This window comes from Eubalaena glacialis, chromosome 19 (assembly GCF_028564815.1).
Source record: "Eubalaena glacialis isolate mEubGla1 chromosome 19, mEubGla1.1.hap2.+ XY, whole genome shotgun sequence".
Taxonomy (NCBI): Eukaryota; Metazoa; Chordata; class Mammalia; order Artiodactyla; family Balaenidae; genus Eubalaena; species Eubalaena glacialis.
The window spans coordinates 4,365,539-4,387,306 of NC_083734.1; the positions used below are offsets into that span (position 1 = coordinate 4,365,539).

At 41.3% G+C, this 21,768-nt stretch overlaps 1 pseudogene; it reads right to left on the minus strand.

Annotated features, from left to right (window-relative positions):
• Window positions 1-612: 612 nt before the first annotated feature.
• Window positions 613-716, minus strand: LOC133081008 (U6atac minor spliceosomal RNA; annotated as a pseudogene).
• Between the last annotated feature and the right edge of the window lie 21,052 nt (window positions 717-21,768).

The following is a 21,768-nucleotide window of genomic DNA, read 5'->3' on the forward strand; positions in this document are numbered from 1 at the left end:
ATACTTCCCAGGCTAACAGATGATTAAAACACTCTGAATCTTACCTTTCCACATGGTCAAGGATTGGTGCTCAGGAAAGCTCAGAAATCATAGAAATGATGTAATTCTGAAAGGAAAGCCTTTCTGGGTTCCTCAGAAGCGGAAAGAATTGATCTTTTAAGATTCCCATTGATCACATGTATCTCTCACATCACGGGGACCTTTCTGCCTTATCATAGCTATTTGTCTATGCATCTTATCTTTTCTCCTGGACTTTCTTCCCCTTGAGGGCAGGGTCTATGTCTGATTCATTGTCTTTAGTATTCCCTGCAGTACGATAAATCTAAATGAGGGAGTGAATGAATGAACTCTGTCATCCACTTTGTAGTATTTTTACATTTCTTCTGTGGCCCTATTGAATGAGTACATTGGTTCTGACGGAGTGAGATTGAATTTAGTGGACTTAACTGTACACTGTGTGAACACACTTAAGAGAATATCATATAAAGGAAAGTCAGGGGCTTTCAGTAACTTCTTTAATGAGTGGAAAAAGTGGGATTGAAAGCCAGGTCTGATTAGATCCTGGACCCTACCCACCACCCAATACCACATTCCGGGCTCAGTTCCATGCCACAAAGCACGTGGTCACTCCTTAATCGTGTATGTGTTCCTTGGTCACGAAGACATTTTCCATTTCTATCCCAGGAATGCCAACCCTCTTTTCTTCCATACAACTTCAAAGTCTGTAATGTTGAAAAATGAATATTCTTGAATTCTAATCAGATTTCATTTTGAATGGATGTTCGTATTCCATCCAAAAGTTTCAAAAACAGTATTTTCTGTCTCTGAGCACAGGGTGCTCTGTGTTCACTTCTATTACAGATTTCCTAAGACAACTTACTGGATTTATAAAGGCATGAAAGGTTTTCTCTCCAATGAGGTATGGCCCAGTTTAATCTTGTTTTCCGTTAGGAAATCCCTGAAGACAAACTCCTGCATTCTAGGTCATCCTGGGAAGCAGGCATCCCAGAATGAAAACAGCCCTCAGCCTCCGGCGGCTCGCCGTCGAGTCCACCAGCAGAGGGCGCCTGACCATCAGTAATAGTGGCAGAAACTTTCCTAATGGGTTTGGGGTTTTATTACCTTTTACTTCTGAGCTGCCAATTAGTAGCAGAATGTGCAAAGCCATTTTCGCTTCATTTCGCAATTGTCTTGCATTGTGTAAACGAGAATGCCTCCCTGCCAGAGTTACAAGTAGTGGCAGGGATCTGGGGCGGGGGTGGGAGGTGGGGAGAGGTTCAGGAGAGAGGAAAATAGGGATTTCCCTGTATCCCAAGGACTGGAATGAATTCTATGCAGGATGTTGTTCCTCTTGACTTGGTGTTTACCTGGTTCATCTCTAACAGTTCAGCCGCTGGCATGTGGCTTTCTCAGCTATTTATAAGGTCTTGTATGTGAAAAGATCAAACGTGTTTGTGTTTAATTTTTCTTTACCATGTCTGTAGGGCTTACACCAGATGTCATGGAATCATATAACCCCAGACTGTTAGCAGAGATTCTTAAAGATTATTTAGCGCAATAGTCAGTATATAGATGAGAAGACGGATGCTGAAGAGGCAAAGGCTTGGCCATGGTCCTCCAATTAGTTTAGAGAAGAACAGGTATCGAAACCCAGCTGCTGACTACACCCCTCAAGACCTTCCTTTAACACTTCTGATCCGGAATTCACCTGTAGCCAGTACCTGAGTGAACCCAGATCTTAAAGAGAGAGCCACTGGGGCAACAAGATTAATTTAGGAAGATTTTCAGAAAGTACAGTAGGACTCACGTGCTTAGACCTGGGGTAAATTCAGAACTGGGATTTAGGTTGGCTCCAGTTTACGTAGACATTTGACCCTTCTGGATTCTCATGTGTGCCTTTGTCCTTCTTCTGGGTTATTTTCTACTCTTCTCTACCCCAGGCCACCTCCAGGAGACAAGATTTTAAAAGGCATATTCACAGTTCTTCCCAAGATTCACCAAATCCTATGTGAGCTGGCCACTAGCGATGAACCGATCTGCCCTGCCCTCTTGCCTCTTTACCTCTTGGGTACGACTCTCCCACACACCCACCCCTGCCATAGGCTTTTGCATTATCCGTTCCCTTTGCCTGCAGTTCCCTTCTCACGTGGCTGGGTCTTTCTCCATGAAGCCATCCTTGACCAGTGGATCTAAGTAGTTGCTTAATCACTCTTAACCCATCACCTTGTGGTGATTATTTGCGTCACTTTTATAACCCACTGGTAAAGTTCTCAATTTTGCACTTTTCTTTTTTTTGTCTCCCGCCCACTCCTATCACTAGAATTCACGTTCCATGAAGGCAGGAACCTTGTCTGCCATGTTCTCTCTTTCATCCCCAGCCTTTTGGACAGTCTCTGACCCATGACGGGCACTCGAGAGAAACGGCAGGGAAATGCCAATCAGAGTTGTGTGCAGGAAGCTATCCTCCAGCCTGTCAGACAGCATCCCAGAGCCACTTTCTTCGCAGAGGGAGTTAAATATCCTCATGGTCTTTGGAGGCTTCTTTTCTTTGAGCAAACTTCAGGTTGCAATCGGTGCCAACCCTAAGGTCTGGATGGCTGTGAGCTGGACCATCTGGGGATGACTTGCCTTCGTTGCCTCTTTCTCAGGACTCAACGATTCCCTCATTAAAGTTGACTCCATCATACAGCTCTTTATTGGGTAGAGTCATAGGGGAGCATAGACAAGTTGTGGATGATGCATGGGGACATTAGACTTCAGAAATGTTGGAATCTGGGAACTGGCTTTAAGGGAATGAGTAAACGCGGCTTAATGAATTAGTCTCATGGGACTGTGGACTGTCTTGGGGCATCCAAGGTATGTGATGAGGTCTGCCCACTGGTTAAAGCCAATGCAATCGGGATCTAAATGAGCTCCTTTGGGAGGGCAAGTTGAATAAATCTCCTTCATCCCTCTTAAAATAAAACCTAATGTTGTATCATTTGAAACAGTGAGCAGCTTCCTTCTGTCTGCTTCATGTCTAATACTTATGGGACAGCAGGTGTGGCTAAACTAGGTGTCAGGGAGCTGTCGGGCGTGGGTGAAATGGGAAGAAATTCTACTGCACATAAATGTCTAGTCATCAAGATCACTGCCCCCCTCCCCGTTCCATACCAGGGGGCAGAGAAAAAACTGGAGTCTCTGGGTACGGCGAGGGCTGCAGAAATTGGCATGCTAAGTTCACCAATAACTTGTGCTGGGGGCCCTGCTAAGTGCTTCCTGTAACTGGTTTTACCTAATTCTCACAACAATTCTATGAAGTGTTAGTTTAGCACTTTGCAGGTGAGAACAGAGCCTCAGAGAAATTTCAGGTACATATCCAATGTCCGTGAGGTGGCGAAGCCATGATTCAAACTTGGACCTCATACACTCCGATGCTCTCTGTCCTCTTCCACCAGCCGTGGAACCCCCAGAATGCCTTTTTCTATAGACTTTTATGAAACCCTAGAATCTTAAGGGGTTATTAGTGCTCTCACACTTAAAGAAACAAAAACACGTGCGTCATCCAGACTAAAGTCTGCATGGTGCTTAAGATGTTGGCGATACAGGCTTTGTGGTGATAGGAGATACCGCATTTTTTATTTTCTAGCTTGAAAACTCATTAGTTCAAGTTTATGACTTCTTTTATTTGTTTATTGATTTAGCAAATATCAGGTGTTTAGGCTGGGTGTCAAGCCCAATGCTGGACACTGCCAGTAGATTAGTAGAGAAGGTCAATACTGTTTCATGCTCTTAGGGAGCTCACAGTTTAGAATTCTCATTGGAGGGAAATAAAGGGAATACATTCCATACTTACATCGCCTATTTTTTTTTTTTTTTTTTTTTTTTGGCTCGCCACAAAACTATCTCATCCTTAGCAGAAGTAACTAAAAAATGGCTTCTGCTGTCACATCGGCCCTGGCCCTTCTGTTCTTTGACTTTTTCTGGTATCAATCACCAGATTCAGAATAAAAGGTTGTCCTCGGGGGTGGGGGACCTTTGACAGAGAGGAAGGCAGATGGATGACTTACCCACCAGCCCTGAAGTCCACCCTTGACCAAAGACTCTGATGACAAGGCCCCCACTTGACACTACTCTTCATAGGGCCACAGAGCTGGGGGTGGGTATCATTTTTTTTTAACATCTTTATTGGAGTATAATTGCTTTACAATGGTGTGTTAGTTGCTGCTTTATAACAAAGTGAATGAGCTATACATATACATATATCCCCATATCCCCTCCATCTTGGGTCTCCCTCCCACCCTCCCTATCCCACCCCTCTAGGTGGTCACAAAGCACTGAGCTGATCTCCCTGTGCTATGCAGCTGCTTCCCACTAGCTATCTATTTTATATCTGGTAGTGTGTACAATGTCCATGCCACTCTCTCACTTCGTCCCAGCTTACCCTTCCCCATCCCCATGTCCTCAAGTCCATTCTCTACGTCTGTGTCTTTATTCCTGTCCTGCCCCTAGGTTCTTCAGAACCTTTTTTTTTTTTTTTAGATTCCATATATATGTGTTAGCATACGGTATTTGTTTTTCTCTTTCTGACTTACTTCACTCTGTATGACAGACTCTAGGTCCATCCACCTCACTACAGATAACTCGGGGTGGGGGTGGGGGGGATCACTGCAATCACTTAGTTCAGCTCCTTACTGTAAGATCATAGAGAGGTGGTCAGCCTGTCTATTCTTGACTGTTTCCTGTGACGAGGAGTTTACACGTGATAAAGCAGTCTCTTTCATTGCTAGCTAATGCTTACTGCTCCTTATATAGAATATAAGCCTGCTTCCTGGACTGCTCCAGGCAGAGTTAATCACCCCATGAACTTTGTGCTAGCTTCTGGAGAGTTCTTAAGAGAGATCGTTTTAATTCTTGACTCGCTGTGAAGGAGCTCCTTGATAAGGTGGGAAGGTACTTGAAAACTGAAAAGTACCTATCCCACTTACATGAGTGAAAAGGGATAATTGCTGTTTCTGAAGTAATGGAATGGAAAATATATGTAAGAACAATATAAATGGATGTTTTATTGAAATAAAGAATTGAATCTGCAGTCGAAGAAATCACTTTAAGGAAAAATTTGGCATATGCAACCAACAGTAGACATATTCAGGTTATGCTGACAGAACTCGATGCTAAAGGAAAAAAACAATCTAGAAAAAGGATGTATCTAGGAAAAAATATGATGCCATCTGCAAATCAGAAAATCGTTAGGCTGACCTCAGGATTCTCCACAAATAACACTCAACACCGTAAGAAAATGGAGCAATGTCTACAAATCTAAGAGAAAGAAGCATGATCCAGCAATATTATACCCAAGTAGGTGGTTCAAGAATAAAGGTGAGAAGCACCTTTCGAGGGGGAGAACTTGACTCCCCCTTGAAAAAATAACAAATCTTCCTTGATGAAATTCAACAACCAGTGATGAATGGAGAAGCGGATAGCTACCTATACCTCTGGTAAGTTTTCAGCCCTAGAAAATGCTTGCCGTTGCCTGGTTATAAGACCTTGCCAAGTTTTATGAAGATTGTGTGGCAGGGTAGGGATGACCCTAGACCCAGTCCTGATTCTACTGCCAGTGTGCCTGTGTCCAAGAGTGTGTTCCTTAACCTCTGGGCCTTAGTTTCTGCATTTGAAAAATGAGACCCCTCCAGCTCTGTACTTTCCATATTCAGGGAAGGAAATGACCTTAACATCCCCAGGTGATCGTGTCATTTCTCTTCCCCATCAGATTCTACTTCTGCCCATCACCTTGGATTGGTGCTCTTTTTTGATTCTCTCCCTGTTAGCGATGTTTGGGACACTCCACAGTTGGTCATCCCTCTGGTCAGTCTACTGCTTAGGCAAAGCTTTTGTTAAAAGCCAAGGCTTATTCAATTGAGGGCTCATCTTGCTGGCAATGACATCGTTAATCATGGACTTGGCCGGGCAGCCATGCCGGGACTTGCTGAGCCCCAGCAGCTGTATTGCTAGCAGAAGGTTATCCTGCAAATCGGGATGTTGCTTCTCTTTTGTGGGTTTTCAGCAAAGGGAGGTCATTCAGAGCGAGGGCTTTTTCTCTCCATGGTCCTTTTCCTCCACCTTTCTTTCCTCTGAAGAGGACACATGCCAGATCCGTCACCCCCTGGATCTCCTGTCACACTGAAGAGAGAAGAGCCATCACCACCATGGCAGCAGCACCTTGCTTCCAAGATATAGAGATAAAAATGGTGAGAGGAAGGATGTGAGAGTGGGTTATGACATAGCTGCCTATTCTTGGGGCTCCCATAGCATCCTACGGTTCTTTAAATAAGAGCACTTACACTGCCTGTCTACTTATGTGTGGACAGTAGGCAAAGTTCTGCATCTTATTTGTATTGCATCTCTAGCACTGCATTCCTGACCCATAAGAGTACAATTAGGGCTTCCCTGGTGGCGCAGTGGTTGGGAGTCTGCCTGCCGGTGCGGGGGACGCGGGTTCGAGCCCTGGTCTGGGAGGATCCCACATGCCGCGGAGCAACTAGGCCCGTGAGCCACAACTACTGAGCCTGCGCGTCTGGAGCCTGTGCTCCGCAACAAGAGAGGCCGCGATAGTGAGAGGCCCGCGCACCGCGATGAAGAGTGGCCCCCGCTCGCCACAACTAGAGAAAGCCCTCGCACAGAAACGAAGACCCAACACAGCTAAAAATAAAATCAATCAATAAATAAAAATTAAAAAAAAAAAAAAAAAAGTGTACAATTAATGTTTGCTAGATAGCTGAATGAATTGAGACCAAGGCAAGGCAATTACAGGGGGAGAGTTGGAGGTAAGAAATGTAGGTGATGGGGGACTTCTTGATTCCTTGATGCTGGTAACTCATTTGTTTGACCCCGTATACGTGACGGAGGTGGCTACAAGGGGCACACCCAGTGTCAGATCCTAGCTCACCTCTGTCTTAAACCTCCGAGCTTCCCCACACTCCCTCAACCCCCGCCAGCCAAGGGAATGGATGAAGCCCACTCCCCGCAGGTTTCCTAGGGATTGGAAACAGTCTGTTTGTGACTCTGGCTTCTGACTCAGCCCCCTTGATACCCTAAAGCCAACCCCCGGTGCAACTGCACACGTCACCCTCAAAGTGGCAGCCCGGCAACATGCTTCCCGTTTATATCGCTCACTTTAGAGCCAGCGTCCCAATCTTAAATTTCCACTGGCTCAATTATGGAACACGCTCTGGATCAGACTCAGTTTCTGTCCGCAGGGGACATCGTTCTGACCTCTGACTCGGCTCCCTTGTGGTACTTCTAGCTACTCATCGCCTGGTCCTTTGGGTTGACTAGCTCACCCTCCTTACTTGGGTTATTTCCATGTAATGATGGCATCCATTGAGGCAAAATGGATAGAAAAAAGTGTATGAGTTTATTATTTAGAGTGGTCATAGCCAAAGTCAACAGGAAATATAATAGGTCAGTAAAAGCGTATCATATGAGATATATCCAAGCAGGACCAGTTTATCCCCTTGTATGTACAGAACTCAAATTCTCCCCTTCCTAATCTCATCTTTAGTCTGTGGTGCAAGTCTCTCCTCTAATCCCCCCCAGTATCTTCCCCTGCCACCGCCTGAGGTGCAGCAAGCTGGACCATGATGGCTCTCATGACTCTTTATCACATTTGCATGTGACTCTTCTCACCACCGTAAAGAGGAAGGGACATTGAAAGGTAGCCCAGAGAGATGCACACATAGTGGGTTTTGGCCAAAGGCGTAGGGCCAAGTGTTTACACTCCGACTCTGTTCTTGGGTATTCCCACGCCCACAAGACAGGAAATATTTTGCAGCTTCCTCTTTATTTTCCTTTTCCAAGAAGTCTTGTTAATAACCTAGTCTGAGCTCCTAAGTTTACCAGCAATCCATTTTATACCCATCGCCCAAACCTTGATGATTTTTTCCCTCCCCTGATTTACTAGATTCATCTTCTGCACAGTTCGAGCCATCCAACATTTATTACCTCTAATTCCGCATGAGTTAAATTGCAATTTTCTTCACCCTCAAAACAAGAACTTTCCCCAAATATGACTTTTCTTCCAATGATGCCGCTACTCTATAGTTTCCTATGATAGAAAACTTAGTTTTCCTGTTTCTTCCTTTTTCTCTAACCCCCAGTTCCAGGCAGCCACTTGGCTGTCATACATTTTCTTGAAATTTCATGGGTTTACCCTTTCTCCAACACTACCCTGATTTCTCTGGTTGATGAACACATATACACATGGACACACACGACACCACCACCATCACAACCACCTTATGTGAGGGTTAGCTAACTTTCATTCCTGCACACTCTTCACTTGCCAAACCATAATATACTCTGCCCTCAAATTCAACTTCTGGAAACCTTGCCTTCTCAAACTCCTAGTCAACACTAAGTCTCCAACAGCATTGCTCCACTCCTTCTTGCCCACTGAGCACCTCCATCAGGAAGCTTCTCTCAGTTGCTACTTCCTGACCATGTCGCCTATGCTAATTTCTCCTTTCCTTGAACTCCTGTTGACATTATGGCCTGCCTTTGCTCTTACTTGTCTTGGAACCGTGTTTGTGTGTCAACTGGCCCATCTTCTCCTCTGATGCCCTACAACTCTGACAGCGTGTAAAACATAATCTGGCACTCACGTTCTTCAAAATTTCATCTGTCTCGTTGCCCCAAGACAGATAGGGGCAGATGCACGTGACTTTGTAAAAATTCAGAACGGGAGATTCTGTACGGAAATTTATTCCTTATTTTAATCTTTCGAGCCACTCCTGAACTCTTCTTTGGGAAATGCCCCCTGTCTACCTTTCCACTGCCTAAAGGATTGCATTCTCCTCGTGATCTCAGCCCACCGCCACCCCCTCCTCGCTGCTCATCTGATTTCCAGCTCAGCTGGGACGGTCGCACCCTCCCTATCTTCCTCAACGACCTCTTCATGACTGAGCCCCATAAGAGCCACACACACGAACAACAGCTAATATTTATTTAGCTCTAACTATGTGCTCAGACTGTGTTAAGCACTTTCTCCCATTTAATCCTCACAAAAAAACCCCTCCGAGGTAGGTAAATGTTTTCTGGAAGGAAACCACAGCAGGCCTGTGCCACTTCCATGGAAACAAAGGCTGTTTTCAAACACTGTTAAGAGACTGTTTCTATCTTAGGCTTTCAATGACCTGGATTGTCCATGTGTGGAGGGAAAAAAAAGTGAGAGAGAGAGAGGAAAAAAAAAAAAAGAAAGGCGGAAAAAAAAAATTCTAGGAGAAGCTCTTCTTTTAATGCATTGGTTAATTAATCAATTAATTTTGGGTTATGCACAGGCTCTTGTGAGTCTGTAATTAGAAAAAAGCAGGTCTTTGTGCTTCTGGAGAATGTTCCAATCCTGGAAGGTGCAGCCCTTTGCTGCTCAAGTTTCCTTTTTCTCCCCAAGACCCGTCCGTAGGTATTTCAGTGTTGAATAAACAGGCCTGTGCGTTGTGTGCCCGGCTCAGGACACCCTGCTGAGAGCATGTCCTTAATGACAACAAAGCCACACATTTATTCTACCCTGACCCCACTGACCCCCAAAAGTTTGTTCCCTCAACTGGGTCTCCTTGGCCCTTTCATGCGCCTGAATTCCCTACACAAAGCCCTTGTCACATCTACAGGCCTCTTGAAGCTAAACTGGGATGGGAAGGGAAGGGGAGTGGAAAGATGTTGAAAATAGCCAAACCTTGATTCTCCACCTAAAAGAAAGTGTGGGCATTTGCATGTTAAACCATTCGCACACATGTCAGCTTCCTCTCGCCCACCCCCACCCCCATCTTAACACACTCTTTTCTAAAATCCTGAGAATTGGGGCCCACATCTCCATCCAAAGGAGCTGATAGGTCAGCGCAGATAAGAAACCCCACTGTGAAGAAAGCTCTTTTCTCTTCCTTACATGCGTCATTATCGAAAGTCTTAAACATTTATATTCCACATGGAAGGCTCTGGAAGGCGGGAGAAAGGACACGGCTGTCTTTCCAGAGGGCATTTTATTCGTGGGGTCTCCCCACTCCTTGTCCTGCCCACCCCCCTCCCCCCCGTTTGTTTATCTTTGATCTGCTGAGGCAGGAGTTCAAGGAAGGATGACATCACTGGCTGTGAAAAAATATTCTGTGTTATGCTTCTCCTCAGCTTTTCATGATCAAATGCTTCCCTGCCACTCACGCCCCACAGGAATGGAAATGGCCTGAGAATTCGGGATGAATTGAGTTATTTCAGAAAAGGAGTCTGTGCTAGTCAGCCTCTTGTTTTTCTTTCTGTCACGAGTTTTCTCTCTTCAAACGCAGTGTAATGAGGGCGTTCCCCTGAGATCGAGAAAAGCAGATAAAGAACTCTGAGGGTGCGTTGGTGTTTTTCCACATGTCCATTGAGGGGAAAGAATTAGCTCAACAAACGCATTATTTTATTTGCATTTGTATGTGAACCTCAGTGGACTCACGTGAATCTCACATGTTAACCTCTGCAGCCTTTGACTGTAAGAGTCGCCTCTGAAGATACGTAATGACGGTGGTGAGAATTTGTGATATTTGGGAGAATTTGTGGAAGATATGAATTATAGATTGAAGGAGGTGTTTTAATCAAGGAGAAAGTCACATAATATAAATTTAACTGATTAAAGAGAACAATTCAGTGGCATTTAGTACATTCTCAATTTTGTGCAACCTCTATCTAACCTCACCGCCTCTATCTAGTTCCAAAATAAAAACCACTTTATGTTTCTATCATCACCCCAAAATAAAATCCCGTATGCATTAAGCAGTTAATCCCCACTGTCTGCCCTCACCCCAAGATCCAGGCAGTTTCCAATCTGATGTCTATTTCTATGAATCTGTCTATTATGAATATTTCATATAAATGAAGTCATGTAATATGTGACCATTAGTGTCTGGCTTCTTTCACTTAACATAATGTTTTCAAGACTCATCCATATTGTAGAATGTATCAGTATTTCATTAATTTTATGGCCAAATATTCCATAATTTGTGTATCTATTCATCTGCTAATGGATATTTGGGTTGGTTCTACCTTTTGACTGTTGGATTGTTTTGACTTTTGGGGTATTGTTTTTCACTATCGTAAACAGTGATGCTATCAACATTTCTGCACAAGTATTTTTTTGAGTACCTATTTTCAGTTCTTTGGGGTATATACCTAGGAGTGAAATTGTGAGGTCATATGGTAATTCTGTGTTTAACTTTTTGAGGAACCACCATGTTTTCCATGGTGGCTGAACCATTTTATGTTTCTGTCAGCATTGTAAGAGAGTCTTATTTGTCTGCATCCTCACCAACACTTGTTTTTTTTGTTTTTTGTTATAGACATCCTAGTGTTTGCAAGTGGTACCTCATTGTGGTTTTGATTTGCATCTCTCTAGTGACCAGTGGTGTTGAGCATCTTTTCTTGTGCTCGTTGGTCATTTGTATGTTTTCTATGGAGAAATGCCTGTTCCAAGTCATTTGTCCATTATTTAATTGGGTTGCTTGTCTTTTTGTTGTTGAATTGTAAGAGTTCCATATAAATTCTGGATACTAGACTCTTATCAGACATCTGATTGCAAGTATTTCTCTCATTCTGTAGGTTGTCTTTCACTTTCTTGATAAGGTCCTCTGTTGTACAAAAGTTCTTAACTTTAATAAAGTCTAATTTCTCTTTCTTTTCTTTTGTTGCTAGGTCTTGGCATCCTTGCTGAATATCAATTAGTCATGGATGTATGGGTTTATTTCCGGACTCTCAGTTGTATTCCATTGGTCTATATGTCTGTCCTTATGTCAGTACTGCACTGTTTTGATTGCTGTAGTTTTGTGTTAAGTTTTGAATCAGGAAATGTGAGTTTTTCTAATTTTGTTCTTTTTTTTTTTTTTCTCCCAAGATTGCTTTGGCTATTTAGGGCCCTTTGCAATAACACATGAATTTGAGGATGGGCTTTTCCGTTTATGCAAAAAAGACCATTGGAATTTTGATAGGAATTGCGTTGTCTGTAGATTCCTTTGGATAATATTGTCTTCATAATGATATTAAGTTTTCCAATCTGTGAACATTTATTTGCATTTCCATTTATTGAGGTCTTCTTTAATTTCTTTCAGCAACAGCTATAGTTTTCAATGTACAGGCATACCTCAGAGATATTGTGGGTTCAGTTCCACTGGTTTCTTTTCCTTTGTTAATATTAACGTGGTGTATTCCATTGATTGATTTTCTTTTGTAGAAACACCCTTGCATTCCTAGTCCTAAGTACCTCTTTTTCATGGCATATAATCCTTTGAATTAGAAACTAAAAATTTAATAGTACTGATTTTTATATTTACCTATGTAGTTACTTTTCCTGGAGTTCTTTATTTCTTCATATGACTTTGAGTTACTGTCTAGTGTCCTTTTTATTTTGGTCTGAAGAAATCCCTTTAGCATTTCTTGTAAGGCAAGCCTGCTAGTGACAAACTCCCTCAGCTGTTGTTTATCTGGTAAGGTCTTAATTTCTCTTTCATTTCATTTTTAAAGGGTAGTTTTGCTGAATATAAAATTCTTGGGTGATGATTATTTTTTTTCCAGCACTTTCAGTATTCCATCCCATTGCCTTCTGGCGGTGGTTTCTGATGTGAACCTGGCTATTGATCCTATTGAAGATTCTTTATATGTAATGAATCACTTCTTTCTTGCTAATTTAAAGATTATCTTTTTGTCTTTGTCTGTTGACAGTTTGATGTCTTGGTTTAGATCTCTTTCAATTTATCCCTCTTGGAGTGGTGTTCTTGGATGTGTAGGTTCATAAGTCGCATCAAATTTGGGAAGTTTTTGGTAATTATTTTTTTACAAATTTTCCCTTTTTTTGTCTTCTCCCCTGGGACTCCTGTAATGCATGTTAGTATGCTTGCTGGTCTCCTATAGGTTCCTTAGGCTGTGTTCATTTTTCTTCTTTCTTTTTTCTTTCTGCTCCTCAGCATAAATCCAATTGTCCTATCTTCAAGTTTGCTGATTCTTTCTCCAGCCTGCTCATATCTGCTGTAGAACCCCTCTAACGAATTTTTCATTTCCGTTATTGTACTTTTCAGTTCCAGATTCCTTCTTATAATTTCTATCTGTGTATTACATTTATCTCTTTATGTCTTTTCTCTTTTTCTCTTTGTCTTTTCTTTATCTCTTTACTGCTACTCTCTATTATTTTCATATTTTTTCCTCCCGGTTTTCTCTAGCACTTTCTTCATTGTTTTCTTTAGCTACTTGAGCATATTTATCATCGTTGATTCAAAGTCTTTGTGTAGTGAGTGCAATGTCTGAGCTTCCTCAGGGACAGTTTCTGTTGATTTTTTTCTTGTGCATGGGCCATATTTTCCTGCTTCTTTGTATGCCTTGTCATTTTTGTTGAAAACTGAGCATTTTGAATATTATAATGTGGTGGCTCTAGGATTCAAAATCCCTCATGTTCTCAATATAGCTGTCCACAGTTCCGAGGGTCACATGTCAGAGAAAGAAGGGAGATGTGAAGTTCATGTCTTTTCCTGTGTGTTTTTTTTTTTAATCAGTGAGGAAAATTCCAGAAGACACCCAAAAGTATTTGCTTCAAGTGAGAAGTAGATCATGTTTAACCCCTAAGCCATAAAATAGCCTTGAATTCTATTTTGTGTTACAGTAGTATTTCTACCTTTGGTTTCTTTTTCTTGGACGTTTTTTCAGAGTGGTTTTAAGTTCACAGAAATATTGAGGGAAGGTACAGACGTCTCCCACATAGCCTCCATGCACAGCCTCCCCCATTACCAACGTCCCCTGCCAGAGTGGTGTCTTTCTTAAAACTGGTGAACTTCCACGGGCACATTATAATCATCCAAAGTCCATAGTTTACATTATGCTTCACTCCCGGTGTTGTTCATGTTATGGCTTCGGACATGTGTATAACGACATGTATCCATTATTATGGTATCATACTGAGTATTTTCACTGCCTTAAAAATTTTCTGTGCTCCACCTATTCATTGCCTCCCCCCCCCCCCAAGCCCCTGGCAACTGATCTTTTTACTGTCCCCTTAGTTCTGCCTCTTCCTGAATGTCATACAGTTGGAGTCATACAGGAGGTAGCCTTTTCAGAGTGGCTTCTTTCACTTACTAATCTGAATTTAAGATCCCTCCAGGTCTCATCTGATTGTTTTTTTTTTTAGTTTACACTTTTCTGGCATCAGGATACCTTTATTTTCAAACAGTCGTTTTGTTTTAGCTGTGTTAAACCTAGAGTGTTCTTTCTAAAAACAATATGCTATTCTTCCATTAAGGAATTTAACTGAAATATCCAGAAAAGGCAAATATGTAGAGACAAAGTAGATTCATGATTGCCAGGGCTGGTAAGGCATGGAGAGTGACTGAAAATGGGCATGAGGGTCTTGTGGGAGTGATGGAAATGTTCTAAAATTGCACCGCTCTGTAGATTTTCTAAAAATCTTTGACTTGTATGTTTTATGGTATGTAATTATATCTTGATAAAGCTGATTTTTTTTAAAAAAAGAGCTTAACCAATTCTCTTTTGTTATAACAGATTTTTTAGGTCTTCTTCCAACCTGTTTTGGATTTGGATTTGGATTTATTCATTTACTTTTCTTGGAAATAATTTTCCCTGTCTTTGTTACATGGATCACATTTTCTTGATGTGTTTCCTTTAGTGATCTTGGAATTTTACATATTTATTAACTTACATGCTTATTATACTTGCATATTTTTGTTTACTTTACAAAAGTGGGATATTAATCTACAGCTTGCTTTATCCATTTGATATATCCTGTATATTTTTCCACGTCACTACGTATAGACCTTTCACAAATACTTTTCATGGCACAAATACTTTTCATGAATGATTCTTATTCATCATTTCAGCAAGAATCCAGCTTGGGAGGAATTAAATATATGTGTCCAATTGCCATCTCTCCCTGAAATCTATCCCACAACTCTTTCATTCACAGTAATCGTTCTCTTTGTTTAAACTCTAGAATTTAGTAGCTTTCAAATTTCTGGGGGTGGGGTTGGTGGTGCTTTATATCACTTGTGACAGTTCTGTTCTCCTCAAGAGCACTGAACCCTTTTGCTTTCAGTAATTAGTTCTCAGATCTCCCAAAATAGGCTTTCTTCTGAGATTCTAAGAGTCTCTATCACAGGAAATTCTGTTTGGACAGGATGTACATAAATATGGCTTTCCATGTGGTCCTTTCCTAATACTGGTGACAGAAGTCAAAGAAACATACACCAGCAATCCCTTCCTGAAGGTACAAGGGCAGCGGTGAAGACATCAGCGCAACAGAATTATCCCACCCCCCCAGGAAGCCCCGCTTACATATTCACATCCATCTATAGATCCGGATAACTCTATGATGAGACTCTGAAACACGTAGCCCCTACCCACTGGGATTGGCTTCTCTCTAGATCAATCTACGTTGCTATTTCGCTGGTTTCATAATAGAGGTCACCTCAGTAGTTATATGTCATGTAAACACTAAAGCAATGGGGATAGTGAAAAAACATTTCTACTTAATGCCGAAGGTGAAATTCAGTTCACAGCCAATTAAAAGACCCACATACAATAGACATGCTGTTTGCTAAAGAAATGCTTTTGGTGAATCTCCTTCTACTTCCCTTTGGCTACGTATTTGGTGACGATCAGAGTTTGTCTTCTCAAAAATGTGCCACAGATGAAAAGTATTTGTCCTTACAAAATAAAGTCAAGGAGAGAGTCCATTTATTTGTAACCATAATTTCACATAGTTCTTGTGACAGTGACTTCAGGAGACTTTCTCATGGGGTCATCCTCCCCTGAACTTCATGTCCTTGATTTACTCTCAAATCCTCAGCCTGATCCCCAGTGGACACCTCCTAGGTCTGTTATTTTCAGCTCATTTATGTGTCTAACTTTTTCATGTCCATCCTGATCAACACACATCAAGATACACCTGTGCCTTGCTATTAGTTTTTGAGTGAAAAATTGCTAACATGATCGACTAATCCATGTTGGCCAGCAAGACCTCCATAGCATTTGTGGCCAGTCCAAGTCATAAAAAAGAGAGTTTTAAGACTGTGAAATCATGGTCTGGATTTTCAAACTCTTGAAAACCTGTTTACTCATCCATTTCTGATTGCACTCACCATTTAGAGAGCAGAGACTCTTTTATTATACCTAGGGAGACTCAACTCAAGTTATAATTCACATCTGGGTGCAAAAATGATAGGTACCATGCCTAGTCTTTCTTTGCTCAACTCAATACCTAAGATTATTTCTCAGTCAGAACTTGCTTCATACCTTTACCTCTGGATTGGCTATTCTTTTCCCATCAGCTCTTGGTCCTTAAGAGGAAAAAAAGGGAAACTTTATGACTGGACTTAGGCTGGATTTAATTTAAAAACAGATTTTCTGAAGCCATCTGAGGCTCCGTTTTGGCTGTTTTAACCTTCCAGGTTTTCTCACCTGGGATCTCTTTTTTCCTTGTGCGGTCCTTGGTCCCAGGGATGTCCACCAGGTCAGTGCTTATCCCAAACTCTCTTCTCTTTCTGTCCTTTTCCCTCCTGGCTCAGATTTTACAAAACTCACTCTTTCTTTGGCTTTTTTTCCCACCTTATTGCTGCTCTTGTCTGTTTCTGCTCTTCAAACTTATGTCCACTTTTTGCTGGGTCTAATCCAGAGTATCCATTAGTATTTAGCCATCTGCAGGATGAGTTTCTCTGTTGTCCATCTACAGGATGACTCCATATCAATTTATATTTAAAACAACATAGGTTTCCGCTATTACCCACAGTAATACCCAGACTATGCAGATCTTAATGATGGCTGGTATATAAATGGTGGGACGCTGTTAGCTAGGCTTTCCTTCCCTCCCTGGTTCAGGAGGGGCTCCATGGTAGTAGATCTTGTAGGGAACCAAACTATAGAAGAATAATGGGGAAAAGTAGAGTGGAGGAGGGATACTTCAAAGGCTCTGCCCATTACATTCCATAAGCAGCATCCTCCATCTCTGTGTACAGGTCAGTTTTGCCTCAATATTCACCAAATGGGAGTGGCTGTTTTTACTCAGGCAAAATAGGACCTTGGTCTTTGGACTGAGGGTGGAATAAACCAATAATTAAGAGAAACTAGTGCCCTGGATTGAAAATTAGGCAACACATCATTGTCTACTGTGTACAAAGCTCTGTCTAGGGACTAAAGGCATATAAAAAGCTGTAAAAGACTTAATATCTCCCTTTGGGACATGTATGCTCAATTGAGGAGATATTTATGGAGGAAAACACTTTAGATTCAATCCCATGATTGTGATTATCTAATATTTGAAATGTGTAGGACTAGAAAAGTAAGGTCTGCTTACTAAAAGAATGGAAGCTGCTCAAGGAGAATGTAAATAACTGAATCCTTTAAAAGAAGAAAAATTAAATAGATAACTTGGATGCACACTGACTGAAAGTGAATGAAGAAGAAAGCCCAGAGCTCCAGAAGGTAGCCGGCGAGGGCGGCCAGATCTGCCCTATAAGTTCGGTCAAATATGCACATAAAGCCTCAACCTGGCGGCACCAAGGAAAGTCTGGCATCAAGTGACTTCACAGCTTCTTAGATATCATGCACTGCTCCTCCACTTGCTAACAAGTGGGGTGGGTGTGGTCAGGTTCCTTTGTGGCTAGACTATCAACAGAGTCCAAAGTATGGAGAGTCTGGGATTGAATGAGCTCATAGTATCGACAGTGAAATCAAGAAAGAGATTTCTAGTTATAAAAGCGGTTGGCATGATCCAATCTCAGTTCTCTATTAACTCGATTATGTCCAGGATGTGAAAGGGGATATGAAAATGTGCAGCTCATCCTGGGAGGTGCTGGATATTGTGAAGGCATATGTCAGGCGAGGGACTGGAGAATCTAAGGGGCAGACAGCGCATGTGTTAGTGACACAGAAAATCTCAGATGTAACCAACACAGAGCAACTCTGTTATCTATGGTTAAAGGAGAGAACCGATAGAAATAACTGTAGGACAGCAAATTTTGGAAAAGCAGAGGGGCCAGATGGTGAAGCTGCTGCTCTTCTAGTAAAAACACAAATGGCCGTATGTTTTTGTTTTAGTGTAACCTATTCTACGACAGAGAAGGTACATGAAACAGGTGAAGGGATGGTTTATCAAATGAGAAAAGGAGGCTGAGGAAGGGATGTTTAATAACAAGGAGCTGCTTACAAATACGTGTCTATAGGATGATAAAGACAGGAGAATGAGGGGTAGAGAAAGAAACCTTCTAGAAGCTGTTTTTCATCCACTGGGAATGAGAGAGAGAGAGAGAGAGAGAGAGAGAGTTCTTTGAGGACCTGTTGAGTATCTGTGCATTTGGGAACAATGTAAGATGCTTGTTGCTCAAGGGTGTTCACCCTAAATTGTGCAGTGAGAGGTATACAGTTTGTGGGAGGATGTATAGAGATGACCCTGAGTAAGACAACACAGCCATCGTGCATTTTGTGTCATGAAAAAAAAAAAAAAACCGAACTAGATTTTTAATCAAAGAATCAATAACGTTGAGATAATTCAACAAAATGGAAAAGAAACAGTCTTGTCTTCGTGTTATTTTACGTGAAAAGGAAAGTCAGTCTGCTCTATCTTTCCCATATTGTCACTTCATCAGTTTTCCTTCACACCTGACAGGCTCACAGTACGTTGTTCCTCATAATAGCTGGAGGTTATAGACATTAAATGCTTTTAAAATATTAATTTAGTTACTAGGGCTGTATTCAAAGAATCTTTTTTTCCTCTTTGAAGACTCTTTGGATCATGTAGTCTAATGAAATCTTTTGTATTTTTTTTCTCCTCCAAACCAATGGTAAATGTAAAAAAAAAAAAAAAAAAAGATTCCTTCATTTTCTTTTGTTACTTCTTAGCACTAAATTTCTTTTGTGATTTGGTCATGCAAGCTTCTTTACTCTGACAATAAGGCTTTTCTCTAAGGAAACAAAAACAATAAAAATAACTTTTTAAATGTTACATGCAAGACATTGAAAATGAGGTTTTTAAAAGGAGAAAGGATCTGGGATACAGGGAACACAATTCCTCCCAGGGCCATTTGCATCATAAAATGTAATTCATCAGCCATTATATCTGCTTGGTTCTCCAACTGATGGACACACTGATTGCAATAACCAGGGGAGGCTGCTATTCATGGTGCGTAATGAGCAAATTTCTGAGGCTCACTGCCAGTCATGGGTCAGGCAGAGGTCTGGAATTCCCAAAAACTCAGACACCTAAACAACACCACCACCACCTTGCAAAAAAAACCCAACGAACCAAACAAAAAAATGCTCTCTCCTTTAGTCCCAGTTCTATCTGAATTTAGGGAAAGTTGTGATAGCTCTCTAGTCCTTTCTTATCAAATGTAGCTTACATCAGAGTTCAGACACTTCTTTCTATATAACGAAGGGCATGGAATAGTGGAGTTTGAACGAGAAGGATAGTCCTTGAAGAATTGAAAGGATTGAGCTCAGAGTCTAAGTCGTCCTTGAAAAAATTAAATCCTCAAAAGACTAAATACAGTTACTAGTTCATTCCTAACACTGAAGTTCGTCTGAATCAACTACTTTTTTCCCCTCTTCTCACCATTGGCTTAATATCTAGACTGTCTAAAGACTTTAACTGCATATCATCATAGACAGACTCTAGAATTTTAGCAGAACTGAACAGGAATTTGTGTGTCTACACATCTAATTCTGGTTTACTCGGTTTAACTTATGCAAACACCCAGTCTTTCCTGTAGCTGTAGGTTATTTTTGTGGACTTCCATTAATTTTTCACCTTTCTAACCTTATTATAGAGGGTTAACTTGACAACATAGAGGCTGAAGGTTAAGAGGAAATGGTTTTCTAATACCTTGCACATAGACTTACTTCTAGGAGCACATATTTTTATTCCTGGTCCTGGTGAACTACCATGAGTAAAGAAGCAAAAAATTTTTTTAAATCCACTTTATTTCTTTCGGTAGAAAAATTCTCCATCTGTAGTTGCTAAATCAAAAGTCTGATGTGGATGAAGTGAAATATGTCCCTAAATGACTCCAAAATTAAAGAAAGATTTACTTGATGTTTCAAATGGATTTCACAAAACTTTTAAGGTTTTGCGAACTATCTTCAGAGTATTGTTCTACAAACGTGCAAGCGTGTGCCCATGTGCCTGTCCGTGCATGCACGCACACACACAATAAGTATGTAGCTGGTTGACTTAAACGGTCAATTTAGTTAAAGAAGAAGTCATTTGAAAAAATAGCTTGACTGGTTTTGTATTCTGAATGATTAATAAAAATTCTTAAGGGCATTATTTTGAGAAAAATGATATATATTCATGCCCCGTTCCATTCCATAATCTCAGATTTTCTTTCTTCCCCAAATTTTCTTTTAAGCGTTTTTAAATCAATGGATTTTTCTTTCTCTGGTTTCTTTTTTAGTGTCTTATCCTCAAAATGAAAGTTATCTCCTCTTTTGGACATTTAAATCTTACCTCTTTAAGGCATTGGCTGACAGGGTCCCCAAAGATTGCTTCTATGTAGAGACAACTGCTCCAAATGCCCCTAGATTTGTTTTTGTCTTTATGCAAAGGAAAACATAAAAGAGACAAGTGAGTCCTCAGTGCTTTGGGACATTTATTGATCTCAATAAGCCTTGCTGGAGGATGAGCTTCAAACAAGAAGTCGTCCTCGGAAGGCGCACGGTTTGTCATGACCAAATGCTTTTGAATGTGGGAATTAATCCTGCATTACTGCATGGATGATTGATGTTTTCACTCTGAAAGCACTGGGGCCCCTGTGAAATTTCTGAGGTCCAGTGGTATTGGGACAATGATAATTCTGGCGCCATTGATTTTGCTGTGAATTGGGTTCATGTTGCAAATATGTGCCATGTCAAAAATGTATGTTCTAACAATACCCGAAATCAGCAAGAGTCTTCTCACTTTTGGCAACACAACCTCAACAGGCTAAGAGAGAAAACACTCCAGTGGGGAACTTTATTCTTCCGTGTACACCACCTGTGTCTTCAGCATACAAATCAGAGCACTAAACTTCCCCGCTGAGTATCTTTATTCATTTGGGGGGAGAGGCTAAATTCGTTTCTATATCGATCAAGATTTTCTGGGCTGAAGAGAAAATCCAGATCAAGCTTGTTTAAGCAGAGAAGGGAATTTATTGGGTCAGGGAAACGGATGTGTAGAAGTGCAGCAAGCTTCAGGCAAGGCTGGAACCAGGGCTCCAACTACTTTCATAGAACACCACCTCTCTGCCCTGCTCTGTGTTGACTTCATTCACTCACAGTATGGCCACGAAGATGACCACAGGCAGCTGTGGCTGACATGTTGCCAGTTTGGCAATCCTCGTGGAAAGAGAATGTACCTCCCAGCACCCCCAGCAAGAGTTCCACGATTGACTGGCTCACTTTAGGCCTGTGTCACCCCTGGGCAGGGGGTAGAAAGGAGGGTACAGGGGACTTATGTGTGTGGGGTATGACCCACTTGAATCTCATAAACAGATTATTTCCCCATATGGATGCCATTCTGGAAATTTTAAAAAATCCCATTACCAAGCTTCTAATTGCAGGGAACTTTATACCATACTCAGTTTATTCCTTTTTAGCTTTTAATGAAACGGTTATGAAATTTGAGTCTATATGAATCTATTAATTTGCAAAGAAGGAAACTTGTGTAGGCCATATTTTCTGACAGTCTAATATAATTCAAAAGTGATATTTGTTGCATTTTTAAATATGTATAAGTTTGTTTTT